The sequence below is a fragment of the Sprattus sprattus genome (assembly GCF_963457725.1).
Source record: "Sprattus sprattus genome assembly, chromosome: 9".
Classification (NCBI taxonomy): Eukaryota; Metazoa; Chordata; class Actinopteri; order Clupeiformes; family Clupeidae; genus Sprattus; species Sprattus sprattus.
In genome coordinates this window covers 31113314-31132535 of record NC_137928.1, presented here as the reverse complement: position 1 = coordinate 31132535, position 19222 = coordinate 31113314, and the positions used below count along the sequence as shown (strand labels likewise).

The window sequence follows — 19222 nt, the reverse complement described above, 5'->3', positions numbered from 1 at the left end:
AAGGACCAGGGGCAAGTGCAGAACCTTCAGAGCAGTGAGAGCACACAGAGACTGCACAAGGTCAAGGCAATAGCACTGCAGAAAAACAGTCCTCAGGGACAGGCAGGGGAGACTGATGCCATTCCACCAAAATCCCCCTCAGACACTAGCTCTTCTCTAACACTCTTGGGCATTAACACCATGGAACCTAGAACAAAAGGAAAACTAAATAAACTTGAATTGAATTGAATGTACTTTCTTTGGACAATGAAACTAACTCTTTAAGGGGAATACATGAAAAACTGCTCTGGTCTTAACGCAAGTATTTATGAACCATTATTGATTCAGTGTTAAATGCGTTTACAAAGACTGAGGTCAGATCCCAGTAAGTAGGTATCAGTAAGTCCTGATAACACTATGGCTTCAATGTGAATTTCTCTGGATAAAATCTGGATTGTGACTAAATATAAACACATACCAGATTGCCAGATCTATAAAAAAAAACCTCTATAAATGTGACTGCTGTTAAATACAAGTACCTCTCTTTGCTCAAAGCATTCAAACTCATGGGTGAATTAACTTTGGTTAACCTTTTTTCAAATATGGGCCAGGCTACAGGCACAACAAGCAATCTCTGTCAAAAACATGCTCACTAGCCGTGGCCTCTCATTCAGATATAGATAGCTTCCGTGGACAAAAAAATAGGTTCAACACACACACTGCCCACAAAGAAAAGTTTCAGACTTTCACTAAGCACGTTCCACAAAGACACACCATCATTGACCCCTAGGGCAGTGAGATCAAATGCTCGTATGGTCAGATACGCATGAAACCCTTATCAGAGAGCATGTATGTGAGACACAGTCATCTTAAATAAATGCAATTCACAGCCGCAGGCAATGCATTGGTCAGGCTATTTAACGCATTCACTGATGCTGCATGCGCATTGCGTGTGAAAATGATATTATATTGACATAAGCTTGGCCTTTGAAAATAAAAAAACGAATATTGCCACTGGCAATGAAGACAACTCTTTCTGTTATCAACACTCGAGTACCGTCATTTGATGAAAGAGCTTTTTGTTTGTGTACTGACTCCTTTCAAAACATGAGACAAACTAGTTTTCCATCTAGTCGTTTATCACATGCTTTTGTCCAAAGCAGCTTCCTTTCCTTGAACCCTGACCCTGCTCTTGCTACGCTCATCCAACAGCAGCTGAGTTGACTGCATGTGTCTGGGCCACATCGCCAGTGTTGACAGCAGAGGCAGCTTCCGTCTGCAGGTGTTTGATGCCACTTCCTGCTTCCATGGTATGTATGGCCAACTGTAAACAGCTGCTGCTACTGCTACTGCTGTCGACTGTGTTAGTAAAAATTCCTCCCGTCTGATATTTTGTTTTGTACTGCTATAGACAAAGAAATACTCCAATATCCATTCCCATTTTCTTGCCCTGCTGGGCTGCCTTGGTATCTTTCTCATGTTGTGTGAGGGGAAAAGGCATTGCATACAGCAGACAGGCACACACTTCATCACGAAGAGGGATATTAAAGCGGTGGCTGCAAAGAGGCAGCAGGGGTGAAATGTATCGCCAGACCCACTAACTTTATGGCTGTAACCCCTCTGTGTGAAAACACACTTTTTGTGAACTGGAAAAATGCTCACCTGCGTTTGGGCTCCGAGCCACACTTTGCTCTACTCTCTGCTCTCCTCTCTCCATCTCCCTGCACACTGCCTAGCCTGCTAGCTGTGGCCCTGCCCTCTAGTTGACCTTCAGCGCTGGGGCAAACAAGGTTGACCTGTCGCTAAACTTTCCCCAACTGGATGATAAGCACTTGTTTAATTCTATTCATCTACATGGATCTGACATTGTTCCAGGATGAAGTCAGTGCTCCCTGAAGGTTACCGGGGGTAGAGGGTTGGGAGGGGGGAACGGGGGGATGGGGGTGGGGTGGGCAGTCGAGGCACAGGGCTGAAAGTGGATGGGAATTTTAAAAGCCACGCACACTACAGCAAGAGAGGAGCCAGCAACTTTTATTTCCTGCTCTGTGTCGAAGTCACGGAGGAACTGTGACCGAATTCTGTAGGGGGGAAGACAGAAGCATAGGGGGGTGGATAACAGAAATATCCCCTTATCTGTCCAAATGTTACTGTAGAGACGCTGGTTTTCTCTTTCATTCAGAATGATTGGAGTAATTGGAGGGAGAGAACAATGGACGGTTGCACAATAGCTGCTTTTTCCATGAACTTATCACTCATGACCAGGTAAATTCCCTTTGACAGATATAGGTGTGTGTGCGCGCGTGTCTGTCTGCATGTGGGGGTATCTGTGTGTGTTTACACCCCAGGGCAACACTGATCATGGCCGTCAGAAAATATCTTTAATGGCTGAACCTGGTCCTGCCGTGTGTCTTCAGGACAAGTATGGACAGGATGGCTGGCTGGCTCTCCTCACCTCTCCTCTCCTCGCTTCTGTTACCTCCCACACAACCAGCAGCACAGCGGCAGAGCACAAATAGACCAATGGCTGGCCAATTAGATCATTGCCCTTATTTACAGCATTCAAATGTTTTCAGGTCAACCCTAATCTTGTCGTAATCAGTAAGGTCAAGCCACAAAAAAGAGCATGCAGATAGCTTAGGAAGGAAAAAGGCCAGCTAAATCAGAGCTGACTGGCTTCTGTGTCAACCTAAAACTGCTGAAGCGTGTTACATAAACAGAGCTATGGCACATAAAAGCTTTCTGTTGATCAGCACGAAGCTGAACACTGATCCATGTATGCAATGTGTCTGAAGGTTCTCTGAAGTGGTGGCAGTAGTTCTATTAGGGGAGTTTTATTTTTATTTTACTGTAAGAAAGGGAAGACTGGATGGATAAGCATCTAACGCTAGCCTGTTTAAGAGACTGACAACAATAAGCACAGAAATGGACAGAACAGATAAAACAATACATTTGTGTTCTTCACTTCACAACAGCTCACACACTCAAGAGGATGCCTTCCTCTTAAAAGAACTATAAAGTGCATCAGCAGCCTCCCTCCTCTTGTAGAGGACCTTGCTGGCACTGACACAGTAGCACAAGTTGAACAAGAGGCTGTGTGTTTGCTTCAGGTTGGCCCATATCATGTTGGAGGGGCAGCTGCATTTTCCTATTTTTTCCGGTTCAGTTCTGCGGATCACTGGGCCTCAGTCTCAGCTCTGAAGGGGGGCGAGCGGCCGCTTAGGTTTGCCTCTGTGACAGAGTAAGTGACTCAGCTCCACAGGCACCGAGACCCAAATCCATTTAGCCGCTGGCAAACGCCTGACAAGTCTCCATTACAGAATTAAGAAAAAGGCATGTGAGTTAGATGTTGACATTTTGGCAGGTCGCTCATACAGTGGTACTAATCACACAATTTCCATCTCATTTTTCAGAAACACAACAGCCACAGTTTTATCTGCCTGCAAGTTCTCCATTTTCTTTTCTCAGACCTAGTAGGAGAAGAGTGGTGAGATCTGGATATACTGAGACACTGCAAAGCGATAGGACAAACCCTGTTACGGAACAGCCCCACTAATGCTCACACTTTACCCACTTTACATAGCTTCATCTAAAGGTTATGCAAGCAGACTACAATGAGGAGCAACACTATGAGGCTCTTTTCAGACATTGTGGAATTCAGTTTGTTTGCATTACATAATAATGCAGAGCAAATTTAGCTACTGCAACAACTGTTGCCATTGTTCAGCACAAACCTAGATGAATGGCCTTCAAAAGGTCTCCAGACCAGACAGCAGCTTATCAAATCCTGCCTGACCTTGGCATGACATTCAGATTGGATAACAACCTTGAACTGTGAGAGACACCCAGTAAAAAGAACACCCTTTCTGCACTCAGCAGTGGGAGTCGCATCAGGTTTCAGGGACCCATTAGTGGAGTTGCCCACTAAAAATACAACAGCCAAGAGCCGCTTCAGAGTGGATGAGCCCATCAGCTGTAATTATGTGATGAAGTCAAGGGGAGATGGCTTGCCCTGCTGGGACACGGCCACAGTGCACACCCACAGAGAGGAGCCATGGCCATAGCAATGGCTACTATGTTTGACTGTTCTCTCTCAGTTATCATCAGATTCATCACACATTCATCAGAACACATACAGACAGACAGACAGACAAACAGATATACAGACATACAGTCTGATAAACAGACATACATGCATAATCTTTTCCTCAATTAATTTAATATAGAATATAATATATATTAATTAATATTAATATATATATATCCTGTGATTTCCATAGTGGTGATATTACGAACCAAAACAAACAGCAGCAGAAATGGGCAGCACTTTAGCAGCAAGTGTTGGCATATCAAAGAGACATGTGAAACACACAGAAGTGTAATGTGTATCCAGCTGTCCCTAGGAAACCCATCTCTGCCCTCTACAAATTCCTTCAACAATTCAAACATGGAGGACAAACAGATAATCTACGGACATAGAGTGCCATGACCTGAACTTAAAAACACTAAACCCCCCTGGGCAGAAAGACTAAACTGCATATCCATCTATGCTGGTGTGGGGGATGGGGGTTGTCCTCTGTTGCCCAGCAACAGATCACCACCACCTTTTGAGTTCAGTGATTCAGCAAGACAAAACATACACTCAATCTCTGTGAGTGTGTGTGTGTGCATGTGCGTGTGAGTATATGTGTGTGTGTGTGTGTGTGTGTGTGTGTGTGTGTGTGTGTCTGTGTGTCTGTGTGCTTGGATGTGTGTTTGTGTGTGCATGTGTGTTTGTTTGTTTGTGTCTTCACTTCCCATCTCTGAACTTTGATGACTGGCTGTTAGGCACTCGAAATGTGACTCACTGCCAGTCATCTCTCTGAACACACACACACACACACATACACACACACACACCCACACACTCACACACACACACCCACCCACACACACGTTCCACTATGTGCATACGTACTACTGATTCAGATGTGATGAATCCCCGCCATGAGCTCTCCTGAAAAGCAGACCCGCTTATTCGTGTTCACAACTGAAACCACTTCCACCTTAAAGCTCTGAGCTCCAGGAGAGATCCAACTGGGTCCTAGCTCAGTCCACCTTAATGCTCCGACCTCCAGGAGAGATCCAACTGGGTCCTAGCTCAGTCCACCTTAAAGCTCTGAGCTCCAGGAGAGATCCAACTGGGTCCTAGCTCAGTCCACCTTAATGCTCCGACCTCCAGGAGAGATCCAACTGGGTCCTAGCTCAGTCCACCTTAATGCTCCGAACTCCAGGAGAGATCCAACTGGGTCCTAGCTCAGTCCACCTTAAAGCTCTGAGCTCCAGGAGAGATCCAACTGGGTCCTAGCTCAGTCCACCTTAATGCTCCGACCTCCAGGAGAGATCCAACTGGGTCCTAGCTCAGTCCACCTTAATGCTCCGACCTCCAAGAGAGATCCAACTGGGTCCTAGCTCAGTCCACCTTAAAGCTCTGACCTCCAGGAGAGATCCAACTGGGTCCTAGCTCAGTCCACCTTAAAGGGATAGTTCGGGATTTTTGACATGAATCTGTATGGCATCCCCATCACCAGTGTCATGCAATCACACTGACTTACCCCTGGCAGCGTCCTGTGAGCAGAGTTCTCGTCCAGCTTTGGTCAAGCCGAAAGTAGTCCGGCAGGTTTGCTAGACCCAGCAAAATAAAAAGTTTCTCTTCCCAAAACATTATGTGTTCAAAAGAGTGATATATTTGCATCCCAAAAACATGGTAGTGGAAAAAGTCACACCTCGTTATCACTTGGCCCTATTTTCTCTCTCTAATGTTTTGGGAAGAGAAACGTTTTATTTTGCTGGGTCTAGCAAACCTGCCGGACTACTTCCGGCTTGACCAAAGCCGAGAACTCTGCTCACAGGACACTGCCAGGGGTAAGTCAGTGTGATTGCATGACACTGGTGATGGGGATGCCATACAGATTCATGTCAAAAATCCCAAACTATCCCTTTAATGCTCCGACCTCCAAGAGAGATCCAACTGGGTCCTAGATCAGTCCATGGCTAGGGACTCGCCCATCAGACATGACAGATGCTCCAGCCATGAGCCGTCTGTCCTTCCACGGTGTGTGAGAGGCAGTGTGTGAGAGATATGCAGTGTGTGTGTGTGTGTGTGTGTGTGTGTGTGTGAGGCAGTGTGTGTGTGTGTGTGTGTGTGTGTGTGTGTGAGGCAGTGTGTGTGTGTGTGTGTGTGTGTGTGTGTGTGTGAGAGGCAGTGTGTGTGTGTGTGTGTGTGTGTGTGTGTGTGTGTGTGTGAGGCAGTGTGTGTGTGTGTGTGTGTGTGTGTGTGTGTGTGTGTGTGTGTGAGGCAGTGTGTGTGTGTGTGTGTGTGTGTGTGTGTGTGAGGCAGTTTGTGTGTGAGAGGCAGTGTGTGTGTGTGAGAGGCAGTGTGTGTGTGTGAGAGGCAGTGTGTGTGTGTGAGAGGCAGTGTGTGAGAGATGCAGTGTGTGTGAGAGGCAGTGTGTGTGTGTGAGAGGCAGTGTGTGTGTGTGAGATGCAGTGTGTGTGTGTGAGATGCAGTGTGTGTGTGTGAGATGCAGTGTGTGTGTGTTAGAGGCAGTGTGTGTGTGTGTGTGTGTGTAAGATGCAGTGTGTGTGAGAGGCAGTGTGTGTGAGAGGCAGTGTGTGTGAGAGGCAGTGTGTGTGTGTGTGTGTGAGAGAGAGGTGTGTGAGATGCAGTGTGTGTGTGTGTGTGTGTGAGATGCAGTGTGTGTGTGAGAGGCAGTGTGTGAGAGATGCAGTGTGTGTGTGTGGGTGTGTGTGAGAGGCAGTGTGTGTGTTAGATGCAGTGTGTGTGTTAGATGCAGTGTGTGTGTTAGATGCAGTGTGTGTGTTAGATGCAGTGTGTGTGTTAGATGCAGTGTGTGTGTTAGATGCAGTATGTGTGTTAGATGCAGTGTGTGTTAGATGCAGTATGTGTGTTCGATGCAGTGTGTGTGTTCGATGCAGTGTGTGTTCGATGCAGTGTGTGTAAGATGCAGTCCAGCAGCCTCCTCTAGCTCTCCAGGCATAGCAATGGATTTGCCCTCAGGCCAGCAGGCTTTGGCTGGGCTCTGGCCTAATTAGAGGTGCATACTGTCAAGTGTTGTGTTTCCCCTTAGCTAGTCTGGGCTGGAGCTCCTCGCTCGCTACCTGGGAAGCATAAATATAAACAAACTGGCTCGGCATGCAGGCTCCCATTACCAACACTAACTAAGTGTGGTAAGGAGATGCCATTGGCTCGGCACGTATCGGAGACCCAGAAGTGAAATATACAGCTTCATTATTAGCCTTAGGCTTACATGTAGAGTAGCTTAAATATACAGGTTCATTTTTAGGCTTAGGCATACATGGAGAGTAGCTCAGAGGATTCTTTAAGACATGTTAAGTTTGGCTTCTTGTAGTCCTTCTTCTTGTTCTTGTAGAACTAACACTATCGACAGTAAAAAAACAGCCACCAAAGCTGCTGTCCTTATGAGGCAGATTTTGGACCATGAGGATTGGCCCCAATCTCATACTACATGCCACATGGACGGTGTCAGCACCTGCAATGGATCAAAATGACACCAGCGTGATCCAGCAGGACCTGACTTCTGGAACTGGCTAGCCTGTACCTTCCTGCATGTTGGATGAAAAGAACGACTGCGCAGTAAATCCCAAGACCCACTCTGTCACCCCTCCCTTCACGTCCATAGCACACATGTCCCCTTGAACTATATATCAATCTTCACCTGTCATTCATAAATTCTCAAAATCCCCTTTTAGTTAATTGCTGGTCAAATTTAATTTCTCAGAAAAGCTTTCAAAAGCAAAAGACATAATCAAGTTCAGGCCTATCTCTCCTCCAACACAATACGCTCGTCCTTTTATCCTTTCCTCTTTCATTCTTTTTCTATACCTGCTAAAGCCAATGAGGGTGCACGTGTGCAGTGTCAGATGCTTGCATTAGAATCAGTTGATTATGTAAGCATGAGGCTCCTCAGCTCGCCGATACTGACTGAGACACAATGCCCTTGGCTGAGCTCGGAAGACTCTAGAAAGGGCAGCCGGCTAAGAAGTTGTGAAGGACAATCCCCCTCTACTAATAGGACAGCGGCTCTGCTCTGCGGCGGCCTTGGACTTGGAATCCTTTTTTTCCCTCTCCCTCTCTCGACAGGAACATGCATCAATCCGTCAGCGAGCCAGAGACAAGGTCTCGTAACCTTCAGAGAGGTGAAAAAAGACACAGGTCTTAAGATTGACTGAGAATGACTGACACTGGGCTCTTTCCACCGCCCTCACGACTGGGGCTTTGCGCCCCTGGCTGTTAAATTAAGACACAGTTGAATAACACTCCTAAGTCCAATTTAACCATCACTCTGCCACGTCCTCTTATGCCTTCAATTATGCTGAGCTCTTCCAGAGCTTTGTTTTTTCTTGAGCCTCTCAAACCTCTCCCTATCCTACATTAGCATGGCCTAAAAACATCCATGGGGTCTGGACAAACAAAGGCTCAGCCAAGGCTAATCATGAGCATTCAAAAGAACCGAACCTTACTGTTTCAGCTCCACCACACAAGGCCACCTCCAAAGAGTCATGAGCGGAACACCATTCCTCACTGGCATGCAAAAACACCTGAGAATAAAGACAGGCCGGGAGGGTGTTGGCAATGATGTGAGTGGATGTGCTTCACAAGACGTGTTACTCTATGTAAAAACGTCCATATTAGGCAATACTGGATGAACACATACATGTGACCTGATGCCATGGACCCCCCACGGAAAGGGATACATGGCATGTGCCAGCGAACCTCTGCCACGGTCTACTTATATGAACTAGCATTTCCAAACCGCACTCCCATAACCCTGCAAATAAAACCAACCCATGTGTGAAGTGCAATTATTTAGATATTCCATTTATTTTTAACCTATGTATGTATTATTATTATATTATTATTATTATTATTATATATTCATTCACAGCACAGACTGCTTGGGAGTATTGATATTTAGTTTGGGGGGGTGGTCTGTCTTTACCTTTCAAATTCAATGCATATATTTATTCATGCGCTTTACGTTAGGAGCATGCGCATCATAAATCCGCAGGCGTAATATAGGCCCACTCTATAAAAATGTCACTGATACACCTCAGCTGCCTCGGGGTGACATTTCTATTCTACAGATGGAAAAATCATTTCTGCGCTGTGCTGCACTGCTGATAGAGGAGCTGCCACAGAAAGGTATGATTTAAGATGCTCTTTTCCCCTCGCCCTCCACTTTTGCCTTCGCCATTAGTTTCATACCGGATCCTTTACTTACATTCGTCTTTTTTCCTTCTTCCTTTCTTCTTTGTATTCACAAACCAAAAACCAAGCCAATTTAAGCAGCAAAGTAAATGTCTCTCTCCTTCCCTCTCTCATTTTCTCTCTCTCACCCACTCACACAAGCAGTACCGTAAACGTCTCTCTCTCTCTCTCTCTCTCTCTCTCTCTCTCTCTCTCTCAACAAGACGTCTGTTGGCGTGGGCCCTCCACTTCATTTATCTAACCTCCATCTCAGTGTGGGCTTGTGACGGTACTCTTTCTCCCTCCCTTTTCCCTCTTTCTGTATTTCTCCCTTTCTTTCTTCCTTTCTGTCGCTCTATATTTCTGCCTTCTTTTAGTTTTCGGTCGCTCTATATTTCTGCCTTCTTTTCTTTCTGTCATTCGGCTAAGTATGAATAATGTAGTTAAAACTTAATCCCAAGTGATTAAACCAGGGACGCTGGGAGGTTTGGTGACCCGCTGTACATTAAATGAGCCTATAATTATCTTGTGAACAGACACTCCCCGCCCACTCACCACCCTTTCCCCCTAAAACTCCCATCCTCCACTTCCAATCTTTTCATCTGTCATCCTTTTCCACAGCAGCATGCCATGTTTGCCCTGCCCGGCGTCTGACAGTGCCACTCGCCCGCTGCCATTTTACCCCTCCCCATGATGTAAGTTGGTACTGGGGTTAAAGTCTACTGCCTGGGGCTTGCCACTTGTGATAAACTGGACAGACAATTTCATTGAACAAATAAAAGACTGTATCCAGGGCTTTAGCCGCCCAAGCAGTGGCCTACACAAAGAGCAAAACAGCCCTGCCCTCTGTGCCAAAGCTTACGTCTGCCTGTTGTCTGTCAGTACTCAATGAGTCACCAGAGCTTATTAGTGGCATGCAGTATTAGGTGTTTTGGATCACGAACACAGCTTAATAAATGTCTCCTGCAGTTGTCATACACTTGGGCATTAGCCTTGTGCTAGGTGCTTTGGGAACAATGTGACCTTATAGCTACTGTTGCCCTTTCCAGAACAAACTCCATCTAGGGGATTGTTCCCTGTTGACATTTTCTAGTCCATCTGCAAGGCTGTCTCTTAGATAAACACCAAGCAACAACAACATTCACAGCAAAGCTTTAACATACCTATTGCTGTAATGAACCCAGGCCTGTTGTTTAGTATCTGGCCTTGTCTGACTCAAACAGTAGACTGGAGATAAACAAGTGTCCTTGGAGAAAGAGGCCACAGCGCTGTTGAAGTCGACCTGACCTCAGGTTACTCAGAGCCTAGCGTTGACCAGTGGGGTATTGCAAGTACGCAGTTTAGTGACAAACCCGGTTAAGTTCACTCAGAGTAAGTGGTAAACCTCCTAAATAAAGAGCTCTATGGCTTTGTCTTGCTAGGAGAAGGAAGCCATAGGGTCCCTCTGTTAGGAGGTTTAACACTTCCCCTAGTTTAAGCCTAAACCACGTTCTTGAAATACACCCCAGGTTCAACACAACCTACTGTTGACAGGTTACTCACAACTTAGTTGAAGATAACAGAAGTATTCAGTAAACTCCCAGGAGGAGGACACACTCAGAATGGATCCAAAAAGGTTTCTATCCACAACCAGTCAAGCACTTTCAGTGCCATGTTGTTCCTCAGCTGACAGGAAGAACTGGCCAGCACAACAGAAGCCAGCTTTACAATGGCAAAGTATCGAGCCTTCATGTTAAAACAAGCAGATAAGCTAACACTATGGAAATGTCTGATAGCCCTTTACACATACAGATGTAGAGTTCAAGAACCTAAAGAAGGGTGTCAAGTAGAAAAGACAATCACAAGGAAACAAGCATCAACCGCCTTCCACATCACACAGAAGCCTTCCTTTGCTTACAAAAACATGGTGAAGCTGAGGAATACCGAAGAACACTTGAGCTGACAGGCTGGGGCAGTGTTGCTTTGACCCTTTTCTACCCACTAACCTTTGCCACTAATACCATAGATATCTTCATTACTCTTTGATGTGTGACCATATGAAAAAGGCACCTGTAAATGACCATAGGGGCCGCTAGCCTCATGCCTGAACCATGACAGATGAATGGGCAGCAGAGGGAAATCACAAACTACTCTTCACCAGCATTTTGGGCTTAAAAGAAACTACTTCATCTCAACAACAGATCCAATTCTAGGCCATATTCAACAGTTAACAGACTTCATGTAAAGTATATGGAACTCAAACTTCTCAAGCAAGCAAAAGTTTAATTGGTATTACACGGTAACAAATACAAAACCACAATAATAATAATAATAATAATCGCAATAATAATAATATAATTCTAATAATAATAATCATCATAATAACAATACGCCACTGTTTGTTTTATCAAATGTCATAATTACATAGAATTATTTCTCACTCGTTCACAACATCAAAACACTTTCTGAGGGGGGGGGGGGGGGGGGGAGAGAAAATAACGAATAGAGGGTGACGGCCATCTGACATCGCTTTCAACAAATAAATTCCACCCGTGTTTAATTAACCGAATGTGGCAAGTGAAGAAACTCTATCCATTACCCAGACTGCATCCACAGACATAACGTTTAATGATGCTGGCTACATCGTTCGCAAATGAAACAAAATGGAAACTAATGCTACGTTACCGTCACATCAATCGGTGACACAATCCCAGTCTCGTTCCATAAGCAGACGTTTCACTGTATCGCACCATATTCTGCTCTTCCCTTCGATAAACTGAAAATGTATGCTATTAAGTGCACACTGATGTTACATGCTAGTTCACACGAACGATACTACTGCCCAGTCCTCGTCATGTCATGCGACGGCTGGCGGTGGAGTAGGCTAGTTGGTCACGTACCTGTTTAGATGGAGACCGATAGGAGTCTTTGGCAAATTGTACTGCATTTTTAGAAACGCGCAGGATTTATCTGTTGTGTCTTCAAAAGGCGATCTTTTCAAATGATGACAGTTTCGCCAAATAGGCCTACGTGGGTCTGTACATCTGACGAATGTCGTGCGATTCCTTCACAACATTTTGTACACAGGGAAAGGTCTTTCTGCCACTGATAGCAGTTCAACACCAGGTCCTGCAGTCGACTCCGGGTGAATTGTTTGTTCAAGGTATCCCCGGCACTCTGCAATGCCATACACACTCCTCCTATCCCTTGCATGAACAACACCCTTAAAGGCACAGGGACACAACTAGCTCGGTGCCCAGACCCATATGCGTGCATTTGGCGTCGTCTTTTTGCAAAAGTTTTAATACAAGTAATATTGGCAGGAATTATTTTTTAATTATTCTTTGAAGCATGAGACTTTTGAACGGCACATTATCATTTCGTCACATGCTGTCTTTGTTATATTGTATTTTTCAGATATAATAATTAGACTTAAAAAAAACATGGCACAAGTGATATAGATGTAACGTGGTTTGAATTACTTCAATATTCACTATTATTGATGGGGTGGGGGTGGTATATTTACACCTTCTGCTATCTCTATTCCTTCTTTTCTTTCCCGTATGGTGGCCTGGCACCTTCCCTGCTGGGCCATTTTGTGTGGGGGTCTGCCATAGCCTTTGCTGTGTTCTCTTCCACCTCTGCAGCTGCCTTTTTCCAACCAGATCGTGGGCCACAAAATGGCCCAAACCCAAGGGTCTTATAACCATGGCTACCAGCAACAGACAGCATAGTTCAAGGAAAGAACTGCACACGTCCATCATTTTGATAAATTAAAGTACTGTCTCAAGATGGTCACACCTCACTGGGTTGAATGCTTAAACGAAAGTCATTCTTGGTGGTATCAAGTGTGCAGAAGGACAACATGTACTTTAAGTATAAGACACAAAAAGCCAAAACCACTTAACTGACTGTAATCATTGACCAGAAGCAAGGACAGTGACATCTAGCTCAGAAAAAAAATATAATAATAATATTTTGGAATACAGTCAACAGTGCTGCTGATGACCTTTGCCCCCTAAACCTTTGGCATATAATTTATAACAAGTAGGACAATTCATCAGAAAACATCTCTCTCTCTCTCTCTCTTTCTCTCTCTCTCTCTCTCTTTATGGCATTTCACACCAGTGGATCCAAATGTTGCTTGGTTTTGTTGTTGTTTATCTTTTATTGATTATTATAGACACACCTGAAAGCACATCAAATATAAACAACAGGGACATTGGTATGACACCTTGCTTTAATTTCAGAAGTTGAATCTATGGTCACTGGAACCTGATGTTTGTTGATTAGAACACATACACATGATTTAAGTTAAATAGTTGATATCATTTTAGGTGACAACCAAAATACACGCAAGATTTGGGGTTCAAAGGTGGTGATACCTCTGGCCAGGGCAGCCTAAGACTTTAGCCTGTGAGCACCTGATAGTCACACAGGAGAAGACAATGACAATGCCACCAGCCTGTGCACTTTGAACCCACCTGGTTTCACTCCAAATTACTCTGAACAGGAAGAGCAAAGAACAAGAGTGCAAACAAGGATATGCAGAGGAAGCACATGTATTACGCTGTCACCTTTGGACTTTAACTCAAGGGTACAGAGCTGGCTTGGACCAACAGACAGGTGGAAAATGAAAACAGACAATTACTCATTAACAACACACTCAATAAAGGATTTTGCAAAATGCTAAAAATAGAGTCCTGTTGGTGGGAAAGAACCTAGTGTGTTGTTTATTTTTGTCTCACTTGTACCTGTAAAAAGAAAAACGTACAACGGTATTTAAACAATTATTGTAAATAATGTGTCCAAAAACCCAATCTCAGTTTCAATCCAATGTCTTATCTCCATCGTAAAATCATTTGATGGGATCATGTCAAGAGGTAACCTTTCTGTAGTCTTGTGATCGTTCAGCCTGCTTTGTAATAAACATCTTGTGACTCCAATTACATATGAGCCTAAGGTCAACCTGTCCCCATCTACTGCACCTTCACGTTTCACACTGGGTACCATCCTTACTGGGTCATTCTGACAAAGAATCTCAATTACTGAGACTCATGATCGTTTCACACTGGGTAACATCCTTACTGGGTCATTCTGAAGATGAATCTCAATAATTTAGACTCATTTACTTTCCACTACTTTCCAAAACTCAGACCAACACAATCAATACTGATTCACTTAGCAAAAGCTAACCCAATGTATTCAATGCAGTTCTACTAATGCCAATCTGTTCTTTTTTTTCTTTTGTGAGTAAAATATAATTTTCACCCAATAAATAATGCAGAATGAAATAAGATGACAATAATAAATAAACCATTATTTTTATGGGGGTGCTATGGCTAATCCAGGGGGAGCTAGAGCGCCACCTAGCGCTTCCCTGGCGCCATCCCTGAGCCAATGTCATTGGACTGATGCTACATTGGTAAGCAAGAGCATGGAATGGAACACTCTCAAAGGTAGAACAGGATATACCAAACATGAGCTTCCTTGACCTTTGTTCCATAGCTAGAAGTCCAAATCGACAAACTCCTCTCACTATCTCTCCTTACTGGTTTTGCTGAAATCCACTGCTGATCACGCCACTTGGCCCGAGAGGGTTTGGTCACTGAAATGAGTCTTTCAACTAGACTCCCTCCTGACCAGACACTCTCTCTGGATTAAAGCCGTTGTGCCATAATGTAACCCTCGTTATTTCCCAGAGCGTGCTGGATCAATACAGATCAGTATGCAGCACATGTATAGTGCACAACATCTCATTGAATGAAAGGTTGCCATTATGGTCTCTTAAGACCTGGCAGGGACTCAGGAATGAGCAGTGCCCATAGATGAGTTTGCTGGCCTGGGGATCTTCTGCTAAACCGACTGAATGGAGACTTTTAAAGCAGAAAGTGTTGAGAGCTATGAATATGAAATATTCATACAAATACTTACAAAATGTAGAAGTAACTTCAAGCTAAAAAATATATACGTAAGTAAGTAAGTAAGTAAGCTTTATTTATAGAGCACATTTATATACAGCATAAACTGACCAAAGTGCTTTACAATGACATAAAAGGCAAATAATACAGTATAACAATAATACAATAACAGCCCACATAGGCAAGAACAGGGGGTTAACAGTTCAGGGGGAAAGGAAGGCCAGGGAGTAAAGGTGGGTTTTTAGCCTAGACTTGAAGGCAGAAATAGAGGGGGCGGATCTAATGTCCTGAGGGAGCTGGTTCCACAGACGTGGAGCGGCGACAGCAAAGGCCCTGTCTCCTTTCTGATTGAGCCGTGAGCGTGGCACATGCAGAAACCCTTTGGTACAGGATCTGAGGGACCTTTGGACTGAATGTGGCTGTACAAGGTCAGTGATGTAGGCTGGGGCCAGCCCATTGAGTGCCTTAAAAACAAATAATAAAACTCTAAACTGTATCCTAAAATGAATGGGGAGCCAGTGTAAGGTGGCCACTGGCCAGAATGGGGGTGATGTGCTCACACCTCTTGGTGCCAGTTAAAAGACGTGCAGCTGCATTTTGGACCAGCTGTAGACGTCTGAGTGAGGAGTGGGGGAGGCCGAGGTAGAGGGAATTGCAATAATCCAGCCGTGATGTTATAAAGGCATGAATTACTATCTCCAGGCCTTCATGAGATAGGATGGTTTTGAGGCGGGAAATCACTCTAACTTGGTAAAAACTAGTTTTGACCACATTACTAATCTGTTTGTCAAGACAGAGTTCAGAGTCAAGGATGACACCTAGGTTTCTGGCGAAGGGTGTGACAAATGGAGTGAAGTAACCTAAATTATTTAGAGTAGTGCATCTTGCCTTGGGGGGGCCAAAAATGATGACTTCTGTCTTGTCACCATTTAACTGGAGGAAGTTGTTGGCCATCCAGTTTCTAATGTCTTCAAGACAGACCAGGAGAGATTGGATGGAGTCCCTAGATTTTAATGGCAGGTAAAGCTGTGAAACATCTGCATAGAGGTGAAAAGAGATGTTATGCTTTCTTATAATGTCACCCAGTGGGAGCATATACAGGCTGAGTAGTATGGGACCCCGTATGGACCCCTGAGGGACCCCATAAGAGACAGAGGCAGATGATGAAGAGAACTGGCCTATAGAGACAGAGAAAGTCCTATGTTTGAGGTAAGAGCTAAACCAAAGTAATGCAGTCTCCCTGATACCCACCTGCTGGTCCAGGCGGGTGAGGAGGATGTTGTGATCTACAGTGTCGAAAGCAGCACTAAGGTCAAGTAATATCAAGATGGCATTATCACCAGAATCCAAAGTGAGGAGCAGATCATTAGTTACTTTAAGCAGGGCAGTTTCTGTGCTGTGAAGGGATCTAAAACCTGATTGAAAGGGTTCTAGTATGTGGTGGGTGGTCAGAAACATACGTACATACAAAAAAATTGGTATGAAATGTCTAAATATTAGAGATGCACGATATATCGGCGGCCGATATATTAGTGGCTGATAAGTGGAAAAAATTAAATATTATTATTATACCGATATCATAATTTTGGCCGATAATTTAAGCCGATATTTTTAACGTCTAATTTCCCTCCAAATATGTTTTCCCGGGTAGCCTCATAGGTCCGTTGCCTGGCTACACTAAACGTGATATTATAGTGAATATAAAGTACTACATGTTAAGCGTTGTAGTGCATCCTGTTTATGGGTCTAGCCATCAAGTGTGTTGCTTTTGATGAAATTTCTTGTGCCCTAACATTTGACAAAATAAAAAGGAACATCTAAAACCTTTTGTACCCTTTATTTTAAAATACAAAAAAAATATCGGTTATCGTATCGGTATCGGCCACAATAAACCAATAATTATCGGTTATCGGTATCGGCCCTAAAATTCCATATCGGTGCATCTCTACTAAATATGTTATCAGGATCACAAATACCAACATGGCATCAGGACAAATTAGCTTTCTTATTTAATATACTAAATTAGCTTTTGGCTTTTTTTTTTTTACAAAATTTTGATGGTTTTGAAACCTGAATGTTCCCCAAACTACCATTTAACACCATGTTTCTGAGTGGGGACAAAAAACCTTAGGACAAAATATCCCAAAGATGATAACACACTGTACCAAGGTCATCAGAAGACAGCACAAACTCTACTTTTGATATAGTGTGTCATATAAACCACCTCAATGGAGATGCTGCTGTACACAGAATCTCAGACTGGACAGAATGGACGGTCACAATGTCAAGATATTGAGGAAGGAAGGAAAAGGAGGGTGAGACAGAGAGATGGAGCATGCACTATAAGTGATTTAAAAAAATGGGCTCAGCTCTGTCAGTGTCTCACTGTGACATGTTTTTGTAGGCATTGGGGGTGGAAGGCTTGGCGATGTCGGCAGGACAGGCACTCACTGTTTGCACATTGGGCAGCCATGTGTGTCTTTGAATGGTATATTTTTACCCATGGACATCTCCTCCACCTCTCCCATAGGTACCAGCTAGTCTCAGGGGCATTGCTCCCATTTGGGTTTGTATCTTTCTTGGGCCACTTAGGCATCAAATATAACTGACCCAGCTTTGAGTCCTTTGTAGGTTGAAGGAGGTATGAATTGCACCTGCCTATGATGTATGACTGCACAATCTGATTCTTTTTTAAAATCTCATTGACCTGCCATATACGAGTGATTAGATACACAAAAAATGCATCTCAACACAGCACCCACTTTCCATGGCATTTTTTAAAATGCAAATTTGTCTCTAATTTCTCTGACTGAATTGTGCTAATCCAGCACGCTGCACTATATGTGAGTGGGGTAACCCCATCAAACCATGCACTCGCCATGAAACATGGCTCCGGCTAATCTCTATGTGTGCACACCTCTTATCAATGAGCTAAGACATATTCTGTGCCCAGGGCTGTGTCTCCCCCATGTAAGGGATCTTCTGTTCTAATCCTCTGATCACACACAATAAAGCTTGTATCTCATGCCCTGCTAAACAGCCTTGCTGTCCCTTTAAAGAGCCAACTGAGAGGATCTTTCAGTGGGCGACTTCATGCTTGTGTGGCTTGGAGCTTAAACGCTCTCCGGATTCTCAGTGTGACAGAGAGACAAACAGATACCCAGATAGAGAGAGACAGACAGATACCCAGATAGAGAGAGACAGACAGAGAGACAGACATATACCCAGATAGAGAGAGACAGACAGCGAGACAGACAGATACCCAGATAGAGAGAGACAGACAGATACCCAGAAAGAGAGAGACAGACAGATACCCAGACAGAGAGAGACAGAGAGAGAGACAGAGAGACAAACAGATACCCAGGCAGAGAGAGACAGAGAGACAGACAGATACCCAGACAGAGATCAGTAACTGAGTTGGGTATGGCACAACGACATGGAGATAGCTGTCAGCCATCAAACTGCTTTCACAAATATTAGTTGGATAGAGTTTCAGTATCCTTCCTGACACATTTTTCCTGGCATAAGAACGATTTGAAAGCCTGCGATTTTTTTGGCTCCCCTTTCATAGATCCAGTATACATAGAAACAGTTTTTTTTGTTTTAGTTAGACCTCGGAATCAAAATGGGATCAAATCTTGGCTCCATGTTTCCTGAGCAACCCCGTAGTATAAGCATGTTCTGTTCTTCCAGAGTTGTTTCTGTTGTTCCTCGTGGCCTATATTCCTTTGAAAAGCACTGTAGGAATGTCTTGTCTATCATGTGTCTCTCCTTCTGAGAAGCAGGTCACACCTCCTCCACATCTGCATGGGTGTGAGCCACGGGGAGGGAAGCCTTGCACCAAAAAATGAGATGCGATGTGTCAGACCTGTTTCGCATTGTGCCGTGCCACTCATTATTCGCGCGTGCTTTGTTTCCGCATCTTGTTGACCTACTTTGTGCTCTTTAACTAATCCCCTGGTCGTTTCACGGGTGGTCTGGGTGGAGCACTCCTCTGGCTCCTCTTCATTAGAATATCAGATAGCAAGAAAAAGACGGGAAAAGGAAGACTACAAAAAAGAAGAAAACTGTCAGG

General features: G+C 44.2%; 1 protein-coding gene across 1 annotated transcript in view; it reads right to left on the bottom strand.

Moving 5' to 3' along the window:
* The window catches only part of nrip1a (nuclear receptor interacting protein 1a), a 40123-nt gene extending 27758 nt beyond the window's left edge, over positions 1 to 12365 (bottom strand). Inside the window, exon 1 of the mRNA XM_080844829.1 lies at positions 12127 to 12365. The gene's annotated coding sequence lies outside the window, so the exon portion shown is untranslated. The remainder of the gene's footprint in view (positions 1 to 12126) is intronic.
* Positions 12366 to 19222: the final 6857 nt, after the last annotated feature.